We start from the raw sequence: 17,203 nt of genomic DNA on the forward strand, positions 1-17,203 counted from the left end.
AAAAATTCATGAAGCGGCACCTCTGATCTGAGGAGACAAGAAAGCGTGCGTATTTTTTGGTACATTGTATAAACTGAGATAATAGATTAATAATGAATTCCAACAGATATGTATTGTTGTGGATTTAGTATAGATTCAACAAGACGTAACTTGTCAAAATGGGTATGAATCCACTTGTCGAATGTAAGAGTAGAGTCACACAAAAGTTGCATACTCTTCAATTGCTACACATACACCAGCCTTCATATATAAATTGTAACAACTCTTTCGACTTGGAATTGTCTTCTTATTCAGAGTATTTGGTCTTATATCATCTCTTGCTAGTACATTAATTTAATATAAAGTTTTAATTCTCTGCTGATTTACCAGAATATACAACATAAAAAATATATACTGCACTTCCGTTTGGACTATGAATTTTCTTCGGCTACTTCATATCATATCAAATTCATACCTACAAAAAAAAAATAACGACTCTCAACTATCAATTTTACGAGGTTTAACTCTATATATATAGTAAGATATTTAATTTTCTTAGCAGCAAAGTGTATCTGATCGTTCTCTATAACTAATTAGTCACCCTTAGCTTGCATTGGCTTCTTCAATTTCTTCCACTCAATGTTTTCATTTCTGTATTATCTGCTTCTTCTTGCAATTCCTCTAATGGCAGTAGTGATATTTCATCACTTAAAGAAACAACAACACAAAAGAACCACTCTACCACCAGGTCCTAAACCACTTCCCATAATCGGAAACCTCCACCAACTCGACAGCTCCAACCTCAATCTCCAACTATGGAACCTCTCAAAGATCTACGGCTCCATATTCTCCCTTCAAATAGGGTTCAAACCAGCCATAGTTATCTCCTCACCGAAACTCGCAAAGGAGGTTCTCAAAGACCATGATCTTGACGTTTCAAGCAGACCTCCGTCGCTCGGAACCACTAGACTCTCTTACAACGGTTTCAATTTGATTTTCTCTCCATGCAGCGAGTACTGGAGAGAAATCAGGAAGATCTGCGTCGTTCATTTCTTCAGCTCCAAGCGAATCTCTGGATTCTACCACATCAGAAAATCTGAAGTGGAAAGAATGTTAGGCAAGATATCAGAGCACGTGAGTTCTTCGAAAACCACGAATCTGAGTGAGATATTGATGTCCGTGTCGAGTTCTATAGCGTGCAGGATTGCGTTCGGAAGAAGATACGAAGTTTATATGGCAAGAAACCATTCATAGAAGATGAAGATATTGAAAAGCTTGTTTATCTGAAAGCAGTGATCAAATAAACATTAAGATATTATGCACCTGCACCATTGGTACCAAGAGAATTCAACAAAAATAGCAGAATAGCAGGGTATGAAATTGAAGCCAAGACGATAGTATACGTAAATGTGTTTGCCATCCATAGAGACCCTGAAACTTGGAAGGATCCAGAAGGGTTTAGTTTGATTACATTTTAAAATGAATTGATTTCTCAAACCAAACCAAAATTCCAAACCAATTTGAGTATAAATAGTTTATTGAGTTCATCCACCATGCCTAAGCTACTGCTATCTTAGATTTTGTCCCCCCTTAGAAATTCCAATTAACTCAGCTTACTAATCAAGTCTCATTCAACAAAGATTAATCACTTACAGGTTACAACAGTAATAGCAGTAAAGTATAATAATGTTTTAGCAACAAGGACCATTCAACAGCATTATAATAAAACGTTAAATGAATAATATAAAACAATGGTGAGGTCAATTTTACATTGTCACGCATAACGGTTCTCTTTCTCCAATAATTACCCGTTTATGCAGCTAGAAAAGCAAGCATCCAAAAGACACCCTTCACTGCCATTGGCCACAACACATACACAGAAGCTGATGGCACTTCACGTGCCTCCACAACTTTCTTTTCTTTTCTGTTCATAAAAGTTTGAGTTGATCTACATCTACTACACTAGATTAGATAGTGCTGCTCAATTTAGTATTTACCATAGAGGTAGTGACCAGATACATATACAAATAAAATTATTTTCAGTGAAAATACTGATTAGATTTCTAAGTTTTCATTGCAAGCATAATTAAATTTCTTGACTATTGAGAAAAAAATAATGATTAACTAACCTCCAAGTGTGGCGGCGGCGTCTTGCGCGGCGGCGGCGTCTTGCGAGGCAGCGGCAGCGAACGAGAGAGACTGCGGAGGGAGAGGAAGAGAGAATGGCTACACCGCTACGATGATTGAAAGAGGAAAACAAAACCCTAGCAGACCAAATGTCTCACTCTCACCACTACTTTGAATCTGAAATTAAAGAAAAAAGAACAATGTGTAAAAAAGAGTAATTAGAGGGTCAATATCTAATTACTGATTTTTTAAAAACCAAAAAAAATGAGGTTCTTTTTGTAATTATTTTAGTGTTGGCTACTGATATTCTCACATAAAAGTGAGATTAAGGAATCCATAACTAAAACGAATTTTTTACTCCCATTTTTTATGTAGGAGTATCGTTAACCCACCTAAAAATATTTATAAATTGAACCTCATCTTTTTATTTATGAAAATATTTATAATTAGATATTGACCCCTCAATTTATTTGTATTAGGCATTTTTCTTTTTCCTTTTGATTCTAGATTCAAAGAAGGGAGAAAAAAATCTAGCAACCTTCTTTCAATCACCGTCGTCGTTCTCTCTCCCTCTCCCTCTCCCTCCTAGGCTACTCGTTCTCCTTGCACCGTGCTTGCTCTACTAGGGCTTTTGTCCCTCTTTCACTCACTGTTGCTTGTTCTATGTTCCTCTCCATCGACGGTCTTGCTCTTTCGCCGCCGCAACACGGTTCCGCCGCCGCCGCCGCATCACTCGGGTCCACCAATTCATTGGTTTTTGTCGCCTCTCTGTCCCTCTTCTTCACCAGCGACTGATCTTTGTCCTTCTTCCTCCACCTCTGCCTTTGCGACCTACTCCTTTAAGGTTACATTTTATTTTTTATTTGATTTATTTCCTTTTCTATGAAAATTTTAAGGGAAAACATAAAATCACTCTGTTCTTAAACGTGCCATTTATCTTAAATGCATGAAATTTCAATAAAATGAAACTTCAGTAGATATATAAGTTACCCCTAGATTAGGAAGGTAGATGACTGTAAGACATTTACTCAGTTCTGTTGAATAGTTGGAGCTTAAGAAAATAAAACAACTACTTCACTTCAATGGCAAATTAAGGGTGGAAAAGGAAATGCATTGCCTTAACTGAGCATTGCAATTGGCAACAAGCACAATGGAATTTTTCTTTGCAAATTTGTGATATTGTGTGAAGATTTCAGATCTCACTTGACTTGGAAAACTTTTTCTGAAAAAAAAAAAAGACTTGTCCCTTTGATTTAACCAAACCAACTCAATTTGAATAAGTACAATTTTCCCTTCCCTTCGTTTTTGTTGAATCAGAACTTTGCATCAAATATAACAAAACCATATCATATGTATAATTTTTTCTTAAGAATTTTTCTTTGCCAATGCTGCATAATTTGGCACCCCCAGAAAGTATATTCTTGCTGATGATGCGTCAACTGGAACAATTGGCAAGTGTCTATCTAGCATCAATGTTGAGAAAGTTGAAAACTAACTGGTGGACTGTCAGGGAGTTCCTCTTCACTCCTGGAGCTCTTCAGTATCTCAGTGGAGTTATCCTCTTTGAGAAAACCATGTCTTGTTAGCTTAATATGTGTTAAAATAGTTTGATTCATTGTGATTCTATGAGCATTGCATCAATGACTTTTAACATTCATTATCTACAAGTTGAAATAATTGTTTTTTTATAGATGTGTTCTATATTTTCAAAAACTTGGTTAAGTGATTTTTTTTTGGTGGGGTTGTTCTCCGTTTCATCTAATTGTGCTGTCTTACTTGAGCATGCATTGCTATCTGATTGTTTTGTGTCAAAGTTTCAATTACTTGGGTAAGTAATTTTTGGTGGGGTTGTTCTGCATTGAATCTACTTTTTCTGTGCTACTTGATCATGCACTGTAAATATATATGCATATCAATTAAACCAAAAATGACCAACAATTCTTCCATAAAAGCAAAAATACAATAAACATAAAATCAACAGGTCAAAGCTGAATTGCACTCTCAATCTTATGAACAATAGATTTTTTTGCTAATTTGTCGCTGTAACATATTTTTGTCTTGTCCCACACTTTTGTATGAGAGCATGTAAATATATATATAAAAAAAAGCATTCAAGATTTTCTAAATCTATTAGTTAGGGAGAATTATTAGTAAGAGTATTAGGGGGATTAATAATTTTTCTATAGAATTTCCTATGGCTAATTGCTACTACTGTTGAGGACTTAAAATTGCATAATTGTATATCTCATTTAGGAGATCTTTTTATCAACATTATCAAACAATATGATATCATATTTAGTGGCTTATAAAATTTGCTATTCTGCATCCATGTTTTAAAATGATTTTGTTGTAATTTTTCTTTGATGTTGTTAGACTGGCTAAGCTAGCTGTTGATAAGGTCATGACTGCACCATGCGAGACATCGGTTTTATATCCAAAGCATGGTGGAAATCTGCACTGTCTCACAGCAATAACACCTTGTGCTGTGCTAGACATTCTTTCACCTCCTTATAGAGAAGATGAAGGAAGGAAGTGTACTTACTATCATGATTATCCATATTCAACATTCTGTAAGTAACTTTTCGAATTATCACTTATATTCCATGCACCATAAGATATAGCATTGGTACTCGGTAGTAGGAATGATCTTAGAAGTTCTATAAACTCAATTTGCTCCCTTTCTTGAGTTTTGAAGCCTCTGATTGAGGATTTATTAGTTTAGTTTGATTTTTAGTTTTTCCCCCTTAGAAAGTTATTATCCTTTTCAAACTTGCAAATCACTTATAAATAGATTTTTAGTTTTTTTTCCCCTTTAAAACTGCTCTATCTCGTAACATTTCTTATGAATACCAACTCAAATAGATTTTCCAGGGGCATCAAGAAATAGATAACTGCTATGGTCGAGGATCTACTTTCTTTCTGGATTCAACCATTAAAATCTGCATTAGGCAGCTTCTGTAGCAGTTGCAACTTGGTGAGCATGTAAGTACTTTTGTGAAATTTTGCATTGCAGTATTACTATTTTGTGTCAATCTTTTCTCAAGCTAATTTTGTCCCTTTCGGTTCTGTTTTTGAAGCTAAAAAGGAATAATACATCATTGTGTATTTATCAAGCAGGTTATGATCATTTTCCTTTGTGTGAGGCCCAAGCAAACACTTTTTGGAGAGTCCCTCTACATCACAATTAGTGTATTAACCTGAACAAATGAATGATTGGATGGTTAAATTCTTTTCTGGTTTACCTGGAGTTCTTCACTCATAGTCCTTCAACTTTGAGGTGTGATTGCAATCCGAGTTCTCTAGCCAAAAAGTTCGTAAGCAACGCCGTCTATTGTATCATTGATTTCACCATTTAGTATATGCGTTTATGTTCTTGATTTCACCATTTAGTTTATGCGTTTATGTTCTTGTACAAGAGTTTATGTTCTTGATTTCACCATTTAGTTTATGCGTTTATGTTCTTGTACAAGAGTTCTGCATGTATGCTTAGTAGTGCTTGTAAGTTTTGAGACTTGTTTGTAGCTTTGATTTGGAAATAGTGAAAACTTTTACCTTGCGTAGGTTTTTTATTTCTCTCTCATATTGGGAGGTTTTTTCCCACGTTAAAATTTGATGTTCTGTTGTCTAATGCTCATAACAACTACACTCACAAAATGACAAGCACTTAATTTATGATGGGGCCATAAGTTATGATGGGACCAGAATGAGACAACAGTAGTTTGATACTATAGTTTGAGCAACTTGAAAATATTATTACTTTTTATAAAACACTTGAGCTACTTTTGTCTTATAAAGCAGAAGGACGACATCAAAATTTTGATTTTTAGTAATAATGAATGAATATACAATGAATCCCAAATTGTGGTGGGAGGGGAAATTATGCAGCAAAAATACACATTGCTGTCCAGATTGAGGTAGAAATTAATATAGGCAAACTACTAAAGCCAAAAATAATAAATACATAGCTACATTTACCATTTAATAACTATCATCTCAACCTAGTGGGATGGACAAGATTTTTACTTCTATTATCATCTTCACTTCGATTAGTGATCTCTCCACCTATTCGCTTTCTATCTTTGCTAGAGTCCTTTTGCTCATGATGATAATTTCGATGGGATCGCAATGATTCCCCTCCAGTCCTCCGTTCCTACAAGAAAGAATGATAAAATAGTGATAAATGAGAATCAGATTATAGTAATGCTGAATCATCTTGCTTTTGCTCTCCAGTTATGTATAATGAAGAGTTCAAGAAAGGGAAAGAACATACATCACGGAATAGGATCTTGTCGGCCTCAAGCATGTGGATTATGTGTCCAATTTTATGTCTCTTTGTGGCATCTGGATCAACACATTTAAGAGCAACCAACAGAGCAAAGCTTAAGGGCCTTTGAAAATGGCTTTTCAGGAAGGTTCGGATCGATGAGTTCCTCTGATTTTCTATTGCCAACCATAATTTTCAATCACTCAATTAAATTAACCTGCAAATATACCAAATTCTAGTTAGGAAAACAGCAAAAGAGAAAAAATAATGGTTATAGCCTCTAACCTCTCCTTGGGGTTTACTATAATCAACGCGACTTCTTCCGGTAATTATTTCCATAATAACTTCACAGGTACAAGACACAAGACACAAAATCAACCTAAAAAAATCTGAAATCACTCTAGGCTTTTCATATTGTGTATCTCTCTGCCTTTTTCTTTCACTCTTAGGCTCTTTTAATGACTCTCTCATTCAGCCTTTTATTTTAAGAAATTACAGAAAGATAAACATTAAAAAGAGAATTACAATCTGTTAAACATGAAGGAGATTGATGCTTCAACAGCCTCTTTGCTATGTGATGAACCAGATTTGCTTGCCTCTGATTTAGTTCCTCATTCTGGCGGAATGCCCCTTTGACTAGGAAGCACTATCCAAGTTGATGAACTTCTTCAGAAAATACTCCTCAGAACAAAATCTCAAAACACTGGTTATCTCTCCTTAGCTTCTGAATGATAAAAAATATTCTTTTGTATCTCATTGCATGTTGCTGAGTTGCTCTTTCCTATGTCAATCCTAGAGCAATGTGCTTCACCAACTCACCATATCACCTTTTCCAGTTAATCCTCAAATTAGGAACTTTAGTTCTGACCTTCTCTTGTTGATCGAAAGCCACAGGACAGCAAAACAAAATATTTTCAATGGTAAACTCAGATCTTGACAATTGAAACACAACTTGTTCCCCAAGACACACTTATGACCGTAGATGCACAAAATTGTAGACCAGAGATCATCTTTTCTATGTAACCCAAAAATGGATTGGAAGAATGTTGAAGTTGAAGAGAAGAAGATATGATGCATGTATAAGGAAATGAAATCACCTTTCAGCTTCTGACTTCTTGATACAGTTTGATGTGGGTGACTAGATTTTAACCTTTTTGCTTAACCTTCTCTTTCTTGCTTTTTTTGTGAAGAACTTAGGGAATAAGCTTTCTCTTTCTCTCTCTGAGTTCTGACTGAAGAGGAAAAAGTGAACGTTGCTTTACTAAAAGCAAAATGGAGGGATCAGCCTTGAGTGTTATCAAATTGGGCTTGGTTTGGCTCTTTCCTGGTTCAGCCCATTTGAATTCCTTGCTCAATTAATTTGGGCTTTAAGTGAGTTATAGCCCGTTTATGTTTCTGGTTTGATCTCCATCCTATTGGGCTGCTTCTTTCTTTCTTTTTGGCTTGCAACACTTAACCAAGTTCAATTAAAACTAATTGGGTGTTTAACCCACTAAGAATAATGTTTGTCATCATCAAATTAATTTAGTTAATTTCTTAATTCAACAATTGATTTATGGGAGTGACTGAAAGATATTTAGCTTTACAGCTTCAATTTCTCTCTTTCAAGTTCATATAATTTTAGTATTTTAAGTTTTCGATTAATCCAATCGAAAACGGTCAATCAAGTCCGATTTTTAGAACCTTTAAAAATACACACAAAATAACTTGATTTATAATTTAATCCCATTAAAAACTGATGTAAAAATCACATATAATACATCGCTCAACAACATACTAAAAGGTACAAATACTTTAAAGTCTTAAAAGACAAAAAAAATACTTCTTTTAACAAAATTTCAATAGCTCATAACAGTTGATAGAATGAAAGGTTATATATCAAAGTGATAGACAACTAGTGTTAAACCCGTGCGATGCACGGCCTTATATTTTAATTTGATATGGTAAATCGAAAATAATATTTTATAATTATAAATTTCTCAAGTTTAGTATAATACTATCATCATCATTATATAATAAACGTACTTAATATGTTGTTTTATCTTTATTCAAGTAAAATGTAAATGAAACAGTTTGAAGTCTATAATATTTTTGAGCTATAAGGAAAAAGACATGAAAAAATAAGAACATATATATAGCTGTAATAGTAGAATGTCAATTTTACACCAAACTTTATATTATAAGGCTAATAAAAATTTATCGACAACCACGTATTTTACTAACCTCATTAGAAAAATAATTGGCATATGATGTTATGCTCCATGTTACACATTTTATTTCAAGTCTAAAAGTATAGTTAATAAATTAGTTATATTTACGACAAATATTTATACAAAAGTATAAATCATAATATGTTACTAAAATGAAAATACTATTTTCTTATTTAAATATTATTAAAAACTTCGTTGAATACGACATTTGTTGTTGATAAGTTTGGATTGTTGTCTTCATCTAGAAGTAGAATGTTCAGACTATTACGACTCTTAACTCTTGACAAAGCAACATGAAGTTGCCCATTGGTGAATACTGATTTTAGCAAGTAAAGTTCTATATGCGATAATAATTTATCACATAGTGAAATACCTTGGTTTTCAATGTTTTTCTCCTCATATATAGTATCCCGTCAGCCAATAATGTGTAAGTTGTATTCCAAATACGATTTGGTTTGTTAACACTATTAGATATCAATAGCATCACAAACAGTTTTTTCAATTGATGACCAGACCTTATTAATAGCTGCAATGAATTTTCTATCATCAAGTAATAGTCCCATAAAATAGAAAATGTCTTGGAAGCTAGGATATGTAATCCCATTAACTATCCTAATAGACTCATATGTTGTGCAACGTTTTTGAATAATTAAAAAATTCTCATATAGTAGATATCACATGTACTAAATCATAATATGTTACTAAAATGAAAATACTATTTTTTTATTTAAATATTATTAAAAACTTCGTTAAATACGACATTTGTTGTTGATAAGTTTGGATTGTTGTCAGAGACGGACCCATTAGTTAAGAAGAGGGGGCACTTGCCCCCACAATGTTTTTAATTTTTTTTTTAAAAATATAGTTATATATAATATGCATCCACTTTAAATTTTAAATGACCCCACTATAAATAAATTAAACTCAATTAGCTAAAGTTCCAAATTCATTTTTTTTATTTCTCTATCATTTTGATTATTATTTAACCTAATCAAATTTAATTCTTGTGTCGTCACTCCTTTATTCCCTTAAACCTCTTTGTATTTTTATATTTTTTACCTTTTTTTCTATTCCTTATCTAGTGGTCATCTTCTCTTTATCAAAAAATAAATTTTAAATTTTTTATGTTTTTTATATAGTTTTCCATGACCCTATGTATCTTTTAATTCCATTATTTCTCTTTTTGATATTTTCAATTGCAAATTTTAATTCAAACAATTGTAGTTTAGGTATTAATCTAATATTTTATTTTCTTCGTGACTTTATATATTTTATTTTATTTTCGATTTATTCATTTTTATTACTTATTTTTTATCTTTTGTTCTATTATATGTACCTATGTTGCGTATAAAATTTTAAAATAAATTGATTAATTTACTAATTTAGAATATATTTTTTATTTTTAGAAATAGTAATAAAAAAATATTTTAATTACAATACATAATTAAATAGATATATAAAATCTTTCATCTAACATTATATCAAAATTAAATTAAAAAATATATAACAAATTTAATTATTTTAAAAAGAAAGAAAGAAAAAATAGTGAATTATGTTTCTATTATTTTATATAAACATACTTTTCGTATACAGATTTAATTTTTTTAGTATTTATATATAATTCTAGTTTCAAATTATAAATATTAGTGTATCATTAGGTGCTAATATACCAATTATTTCAGTCTTTTATTATTAAATGTGTATACAAAATTAGTTAGGATAATAAGGTATTTATAATTTAATTAAAATATTTTAAGTTAAAGTTTTAGAAATAAAAATTATTTTTTTATAAATTATATATAATGAATAGTATTTTAAGAATGAAAGTGTTCACTAATTCTTTAATTTTTATATCTCTATATAATTAATAATATTTAACAAAATTTATTTTAGTATATATATTTTTGCCCCCACTTTTAAAATTTTCTGGGTCCGTCACTGATTGTTGTCTTCATCTAGAAGTAAAATATTTAGACTATTGCGACTCTTAACTCTTGACAAAGCAACATGAAGTTGCCCATTGGTAAACACTGATTTTAGCAAGTAAAGTCCTATATGCGATAATAATTTACCATATAGTGAAATACCTTGGTTTTCAATGTTTTTCTCCTCATATATAGTATCCCGTCAGCCAATAATATCTAAGTTGTATTCCAAATACGATATGATTTGTTAACACTATTAGATATCAATAGCATCACAAACAATTTTCTCAATTGATGACCAAACCTTATTAATAGCTGCAATGAATTTTCTATCGTCAAGCAATAGTCCCATAAAATAGAAAATATCTTGGAAGTTAGGATATGTAATCCTATTAACTATCATAATAGACTCATATGTTGTGCAACGTTTTTGAATAATTACAAAATTCTCATATAGTATATATCACATGTACCCGATGGAATATAGTTTAATCTCCTAATAAAATATTCTCTCTTGCATGGATATCATTTCCTTTCTTCTATATTATAAACAAATTGATTTGAAAACTCAGCATACGTTAAAGTTTGACCTGCTTCAAATTCTTTATTGGTCTCCATCCATGCTAAGAACATTTTATCTTTCCCTTTCTCTTAATCCATGATTTTCTCAAGATTGTCATCGTATTTAAAGATGATATTTTGTTTTTTGGATAAATAAAAGACAAATAATTTGTTTGCCAAAGTTTTCCACACAGCCTCCCGTGTAGACAAATACCCACAATCATAAAATCATTTAATCTCATAATACATTTTTTTTAAGTATGCTTTATCTTTTATATTTTTAATACTAATATATTAATAATAATATTTTAAATAAAAAGATAGAAAAATATTTATTCACCGAAAATAATTTTTTTCTCAATAAATTAAAATTCTTCAAGCACAAAAAAATATAATATAACAAAAATATTTATAATAAAATAAAATTAAAATAATAATATAAATAGAAAATACTAAAATAAATAAATTTAAATTTATAGAATAAAATATTGAAACAAATCTAAATAAATAAATTTACATTGAAGTCAATATTAAAATTTTTAGATTTCATTTTACTCATCTAATATGTATAAGTGTTTATATTAAAAAAAACTAATTATAACTTAAAAAATAACAGCAACAAAAATTGTACCAAATTATATACATATATGTTTTATATTTTAAAATTTAAAAATTAAAAAATTCATAAAATTTTAAACACACTTTATAAATTATTTTTTATTAAAGAAATAGTTACAATTTAAAAATTAATAATTAATTATTTATTTTATTTTATAAAGATAAAACCAAGTATTTTTTAAAAAATAACAACATCTTGATGATTGTCTCATGCAAGCTTTTGTCTCTCTCTCATTCTCAACTCCTTTCTTTCTTTCTTAAATCCTATTCGGTGAAATAAATGAATGAAGTCCAAAGAAGTGTTATATATATACGATAACCATAAGTTACGTTTGGCTTTTTTTTTTTCACATTGACCGAAAGCCAAATAAATGATTCTCTTTTAATTAATAATAATATTTATTTTTTTATTTTTTTAAATATCTCATTATAATAAAAATAGTTTAAAAATCTTAATGAATTTTAAACTTAAAGTATCATAAAATTTAATTTTAATTACTTTTAAAAAGATAATTTTTTTAATTAAAATTCTCAACAAATATAATAAATTTTGAATAACGCATTATTCAATTTTCAAAAACTCAAGTTGTTATAATATTCAATAACATCTAAAATGGATTAAAATAACAAAATATTGTTATCAATAAGTTTGTTAAGTAAAAAATACAACCGAAATTATCAATAAAATAAATAATTTTATCCATGAATTATACTTTTTCTAAAACAATAAACTTACCAACTAAATACGTATAATCGAACTCAAGAGTATTGAGAGTGTCAAAACTCACAAAATTAAATCCATCTCGTGGGATACTTGATAATTCTGAAAGTATGTGCACATCGGTATATTGGTTTAAATTAACCACATACTCATAATGTGTAATCATAAAGTTACCCACATTGAGTTCAAAGATAAAGATTTTCATATGAGCACCACGTTAGCATATAAGATTTTTATTTGTATTACTATAAAGATAAATGTTCTCTATATTTGATTGGCTTTAATTTAAATTTGAATTAAATTTGTAGATAAAATAAATATTCAAAGTTTTAAATATATCGTTCAAATAAAAAAAATCAACAGATTTTAAAAAATGTGTTTTCTTAACTATAACTAATGCGTATTAAACATGGTAGAGATCTTATACGACAAAAGTTGTTATTTAATTTATAAATAAAATTTATCTTAGAAAAATTTAAATAATTAAATACTATCTTTATTTAATTTAATAAATTTAAATTAATTTTTTCAAAAATTTTAATTTATGAGCAAATAATTTAAAATTAAAAAGTAACAACTTAAGTAAATAATAATTTATGATTTAAAAGAGTAATATGTATATAACTTAAAATTTAAAAAATAAAAATCTAAATAAATAACTTAAAATTTAAAAAATAACTACCTAAGCAAAACAACCTAAAATTTTAAAAATAACAATCTAAGTAAAACAATCTAAGCAAATAATTTAAAATTTTTAAATAGAGTTTCTTAATTAGCTAGTACAAATTTTAAATTTTTAAATAAAATTTTATAAATTAATTTAATTTTATCGAAACTATATTAAAAATAGAATTAAATATAGAAGAATGTAAAATTAATTTTTTTTAAATAATATAAATAACCTCACATTTTAATAAGACTGGTAATTCTATTTACTTTAATATAATCTTTTGTAATTAGTATAATAGCTTATAAATTATATAAAATTTTAAAAAATATTTTCAAACTCAATTGCTTACTTAAAATTAAAAAAAAAGTTTATTTGAATTTAAATTTAAAATTTTAAACATAATACTTTAATTAAAAATTATAATTAGATTTTTTTAAATAAATACACATTAAAAATCAAGAACTAACTTAATTGTATCAACAATAATTCATATGAGAAATTTATAACTTTATGACATTAAATACTAAATTAGAAATTAACAGAATATCAACTGTGTGAATAGAATTAAAAATAAAACCACAAGCAATAACCAAATAACTTCAATTTATATTTAAAAAAATTCTAAATTCCAAACGTATAATTTGAAAAAAACCAAAAGAAAAATAACAACTTAAGAAAAAATAATGTTTCTACCAAAACAAACATATACTTGACATTATTCTATTAGATAGACTCTAGAAGGGATTCTAAAATACGTGCATCCAAATTCTCAAGTTTCATTCTCAATCTTGATCTTCTTTTAGATTGAGATATCTCCTTGCACCTTCGAATCTTCCGACTCCGAGGATAGTCGCTTGGCTGGTGTAATAGCATTTTCAATACTTCGGATTCATCATTGTCCGCAACTTCATTGAAGAATTCAAGTAACAAATTCTGTACAAAATACTACGTTAAATTAAAGACTTCATTCTCACCTTTAATTTTATCTCAATAATATTTTTTTGAATAAAATAAAGATCTAACTTTGAGAAAATAAATAAACAAAAGATTCATTTTTTGAACAAATACCTTAGCACCTTCTACTTTTTTTCCTTCAATGATTCAGGATGTCTTTGAAATTGGAAGCAAACCATCGATGTAGTCAACATCCTAAAATTATAATTAGTTATTAATTATTATTTAAAAATTAGATACTACTAATGACCAAAGAAGAGAAAAATAAACTGATTTTTAATAGAAAGTGAAAAATGTGGATTATCAGTCATCTTCTTAATTTTATAAGAAGGTGAAAAATATGGATAATCAGATATTTGAACTTCAACGATGAAGAGAAAGGTCTTGTCAATTAGGTTGAAAAAAAGTGTAGGTGTATCCCATAGATCTTCTTTCTGCAGGGTATTACATAATATATTAATAATAAATAATATAAAAATTACCATTAAAAATATCTTCACTAATATTTTTAGAAATAAATATTGGTTAGAACTTACCAATAGGAGTGGATCAAGTATCTCTACACAGTTCTTTTCCAGAACTTGTTTTGCCTCCTTGTCAAAGACTACAAAACATGCAAAATAAAATAAAATAGAATTGATGAACAAAAATCAAAGAACGTTTAGATGAGAATAAACAAATAAATTTAAAATATAAATAATATAAATTTAAAATAAAATAGAAAAATATTAGTAGAAAACTCACGTTTTCATCAAGTCAAACCATCTCAATTGAGTATGGCAATGGAGAATTTCCGTAACTTGGTATTGTCCATAACCGTATCACTCGTATACGTACACACAAATTGTCGATGGTAGAATTGATGTCTGCAATTTTATGAATACCAGCCATTGGAATAAGTAGAGAGATTTTGAATATATGTAAAAAAATGGATTGATACTTTAAATTGTGGTGCTTTACATCTCTCATAACTTATACTTTTATAGTTTACTCATAACTAAAATTTTTTAAATTTGATTGACTTTAATTTAAATCAAATTTAAAATTTAAAAAATAACAACCTAAGTAAAACAATCCAAACAAATAAAATAATTTAAATTTAAAAAATAACAACCTAAGTAAAACAACCCAAACTTAAAATTTGAAAATAACAACCTAAACAAATAATAATTTATAATTTATAAATATAAATTTAAAAATTTTTAGTGATGACACCTAAGCAAATAAACTCTCAGACTCAACGTATGAGCGCCACGTCAGCAAATGAGCTCCCCATTTATATTACTATAAAGAATAAAGAATAAAGAATAAAGAATAAAGATAAAGATAAAGATATTAAAAATTGCTAATAATATTAATTAATTACGATCGAGTGAAACAAAAAAGTGGAAGTAATAAAAAAATACCATTAAAGATAATTTAAGAAATTGAATATAAAATTAAAAAATATTTTTTATCTATTAGAATTATATATGAAAATAACGAGTATTTTGAATATAAATTTTTATCTCCATTTTAAATTAAATACTATTAAAAAATAATAAATAAATTTAATAATGCTTATAAATAGTTAATTTGTAATTAACGTTTAGAAATATTTATCTTTATTTTGTTATACATAATTTTTAAATATATTATTTAATTCAAATTTATAAATTTTATACGTTCTAAAGTTAAATAAATATTAAAATTTTTTATATTTGTTTTTAAATATTTTTTATTTTTAATTTTTAAATTATTTCATCAAATTTATAATTTTAAAAATAAAAATATATAAATTAAGCTAATATATACGGAAAGAAGAGTAAAGCATAGTTGTAAAAACCAGACCGGACCGGCCGGTTCGACCGAAAAACTAATGAACCGAATCCTATACTACCATACTGGTCTGGTATTTGAACCGCATAAGAAATTGAACCGGTCAAATTCGGTGTGAACCGGTCAAAACCAGTGAGGTGATATGACCGAACCGTTTGGAAGAAAATATTTTCAAAATGCTTGAGGTAGGGTTCGAACCCTGTCCTCAAGGAAACCAAAAAATTTCACAACCACCAGAAGACTATATTTTATAATAAAACTAGTGTTAAACCTGTGCGATGCACGGGCTTATATTTAAATTTGATAAATTAAATTAAAAATAATATTTTATAATCATATATTTTTTAAATTTAGTATAACACTATCATCATCGTTATATAATAAACGTGTTAAATATGTTATTTTATCTTTATTCAAAGTAAAATATGAATAGAAGAGTTCGAAGTTTATAATATTCTTGAACCATAAGGAGGGAGATAAAAAAAAAGAACATATATAACTATAATAATAGCATGTTAATTTTACCCTAAATTTTATATCAAAAAGCTAATAAAAATTTATCAACAACCTAATATCTTACTAACTTCATTAGAAAATCATTGGATGTTGTGCTCCTTGTTACACATTTCATTTCAAATTTGAAAAAAGAGTTATAGATAAATTAGTTATATCTATAGTAAAGATTTGTACAAAAGTGTAAATCATAACATGCTATTAAAATGAAAATAATATTATTCTTACCTAAATATTATTAAAAACCTCTTTGAACACGACATTTGTTGTTGATGACTTTGGATTGCCGTCTTCGTTTAGAATTAAAACCCTGAGACCACTGCGACTCTTAACTCTTGACAAAGCAACATAAAGTTGTCCATAGATGAACATTGATTTTGGCAAATAAAGCCGTACATGTGATAATGATTGATCCTGACTCATGTTAATGGTCATTGCAAAGCATACTGTTAATGAAAATTGTCTCCGTTGGAACTTAAATGGCAATCCTGAATCTGAAGGGATCAAGTTCATTCTTGGAATGTACACTTTATCTCCAATATTTCTACCGCTCACTACCGTCGCTCCAATTACGTTGCTGCCAAGTTTGTTAACTATTAATCTTGTCCCGTTGCATAAACCTGAAGTCTTGTCTATGTTTCGCAGTAGCATTACAGCGACTCCTGGCTTCAAAGTCAACTTGTGATTGAGTAGTCCCGAACATTTGATGTCATTTAGAAACTCTGATGTGAACCACTCTTGTTTTACATCTTCATTCTCATCAGCTTGACATGTTGTGTCAGAGCTCAAATACTCCTTTTCCATCCCTGAAAAGATTGTCAAGACAAAATCGTTTACCTTCTC

The 17,203-nt window shown here is 28.6% G+C and overlaps 2 long non-coding RNA genes across 4 annotated transcripts; one reads left to right on the plus strand and one right to left on the minus strand.

Moving 5' to 3' along the window:
* Nucleotides 1–249: 249 nt before the first annotated feature.
* Nucleotides 250–2,248, minus strand: LOC140175983 (uncharacterized). Its single transcript, XR_011867123.1, has 2 exons — nt 2,109–2,248; nt 250–1,262 (listed from the first exon to the last, which is right to left on the minus strand). It is a non-coding gene; the product is annotated as an uncharacterized lncRNA (long non-coding RNA).
* Nucleotides 1,939–5,675, plus strand: LOC112702728 (uncharacterized). Of its 3 annotated transcripts, XR_011867082.1 has the most exons (5): nt 2,612–2,950; nt 3,517–3,659; nt 4,480–4,676; nt 4,969–5,088; nt 5,224–5,675. It is a non-coding gene; the product is annotated as an uncharacterized lncRNA (long non-coding RNA). The 3 variants fall into 3 exon arrangements; XR_003154244.3 differs by lacking the exon at nt 3,517–3,659 and having other exon boundaries at nt 1,939–2,950; nt 4,978–5,088; XR_003154243.3 differs by lacking the exon at nt 3,517–3,659 and having other exon boundaries at nt 2,281–2,950.
* The last annotated feature ends 11,528 nt before the right edge of the window (nt 5,676–17,203 follow it).

This window comes from Arachis hypogaea, chromosome 1, assembly GCF_003086295.3.
Source record: "Arachis hypogaea cultivar Tifrunner chromosome 1, arahy.Tifrunner.gnm2.J5K5, whole genome shotgun sequence".
Taxonomy (NCBI): Eukaryota; Viridiplantae; Streptophyta; class Magnoliopsida; order Fabales; family Fabaceae; genus Arachis; species Arachis hypogaea.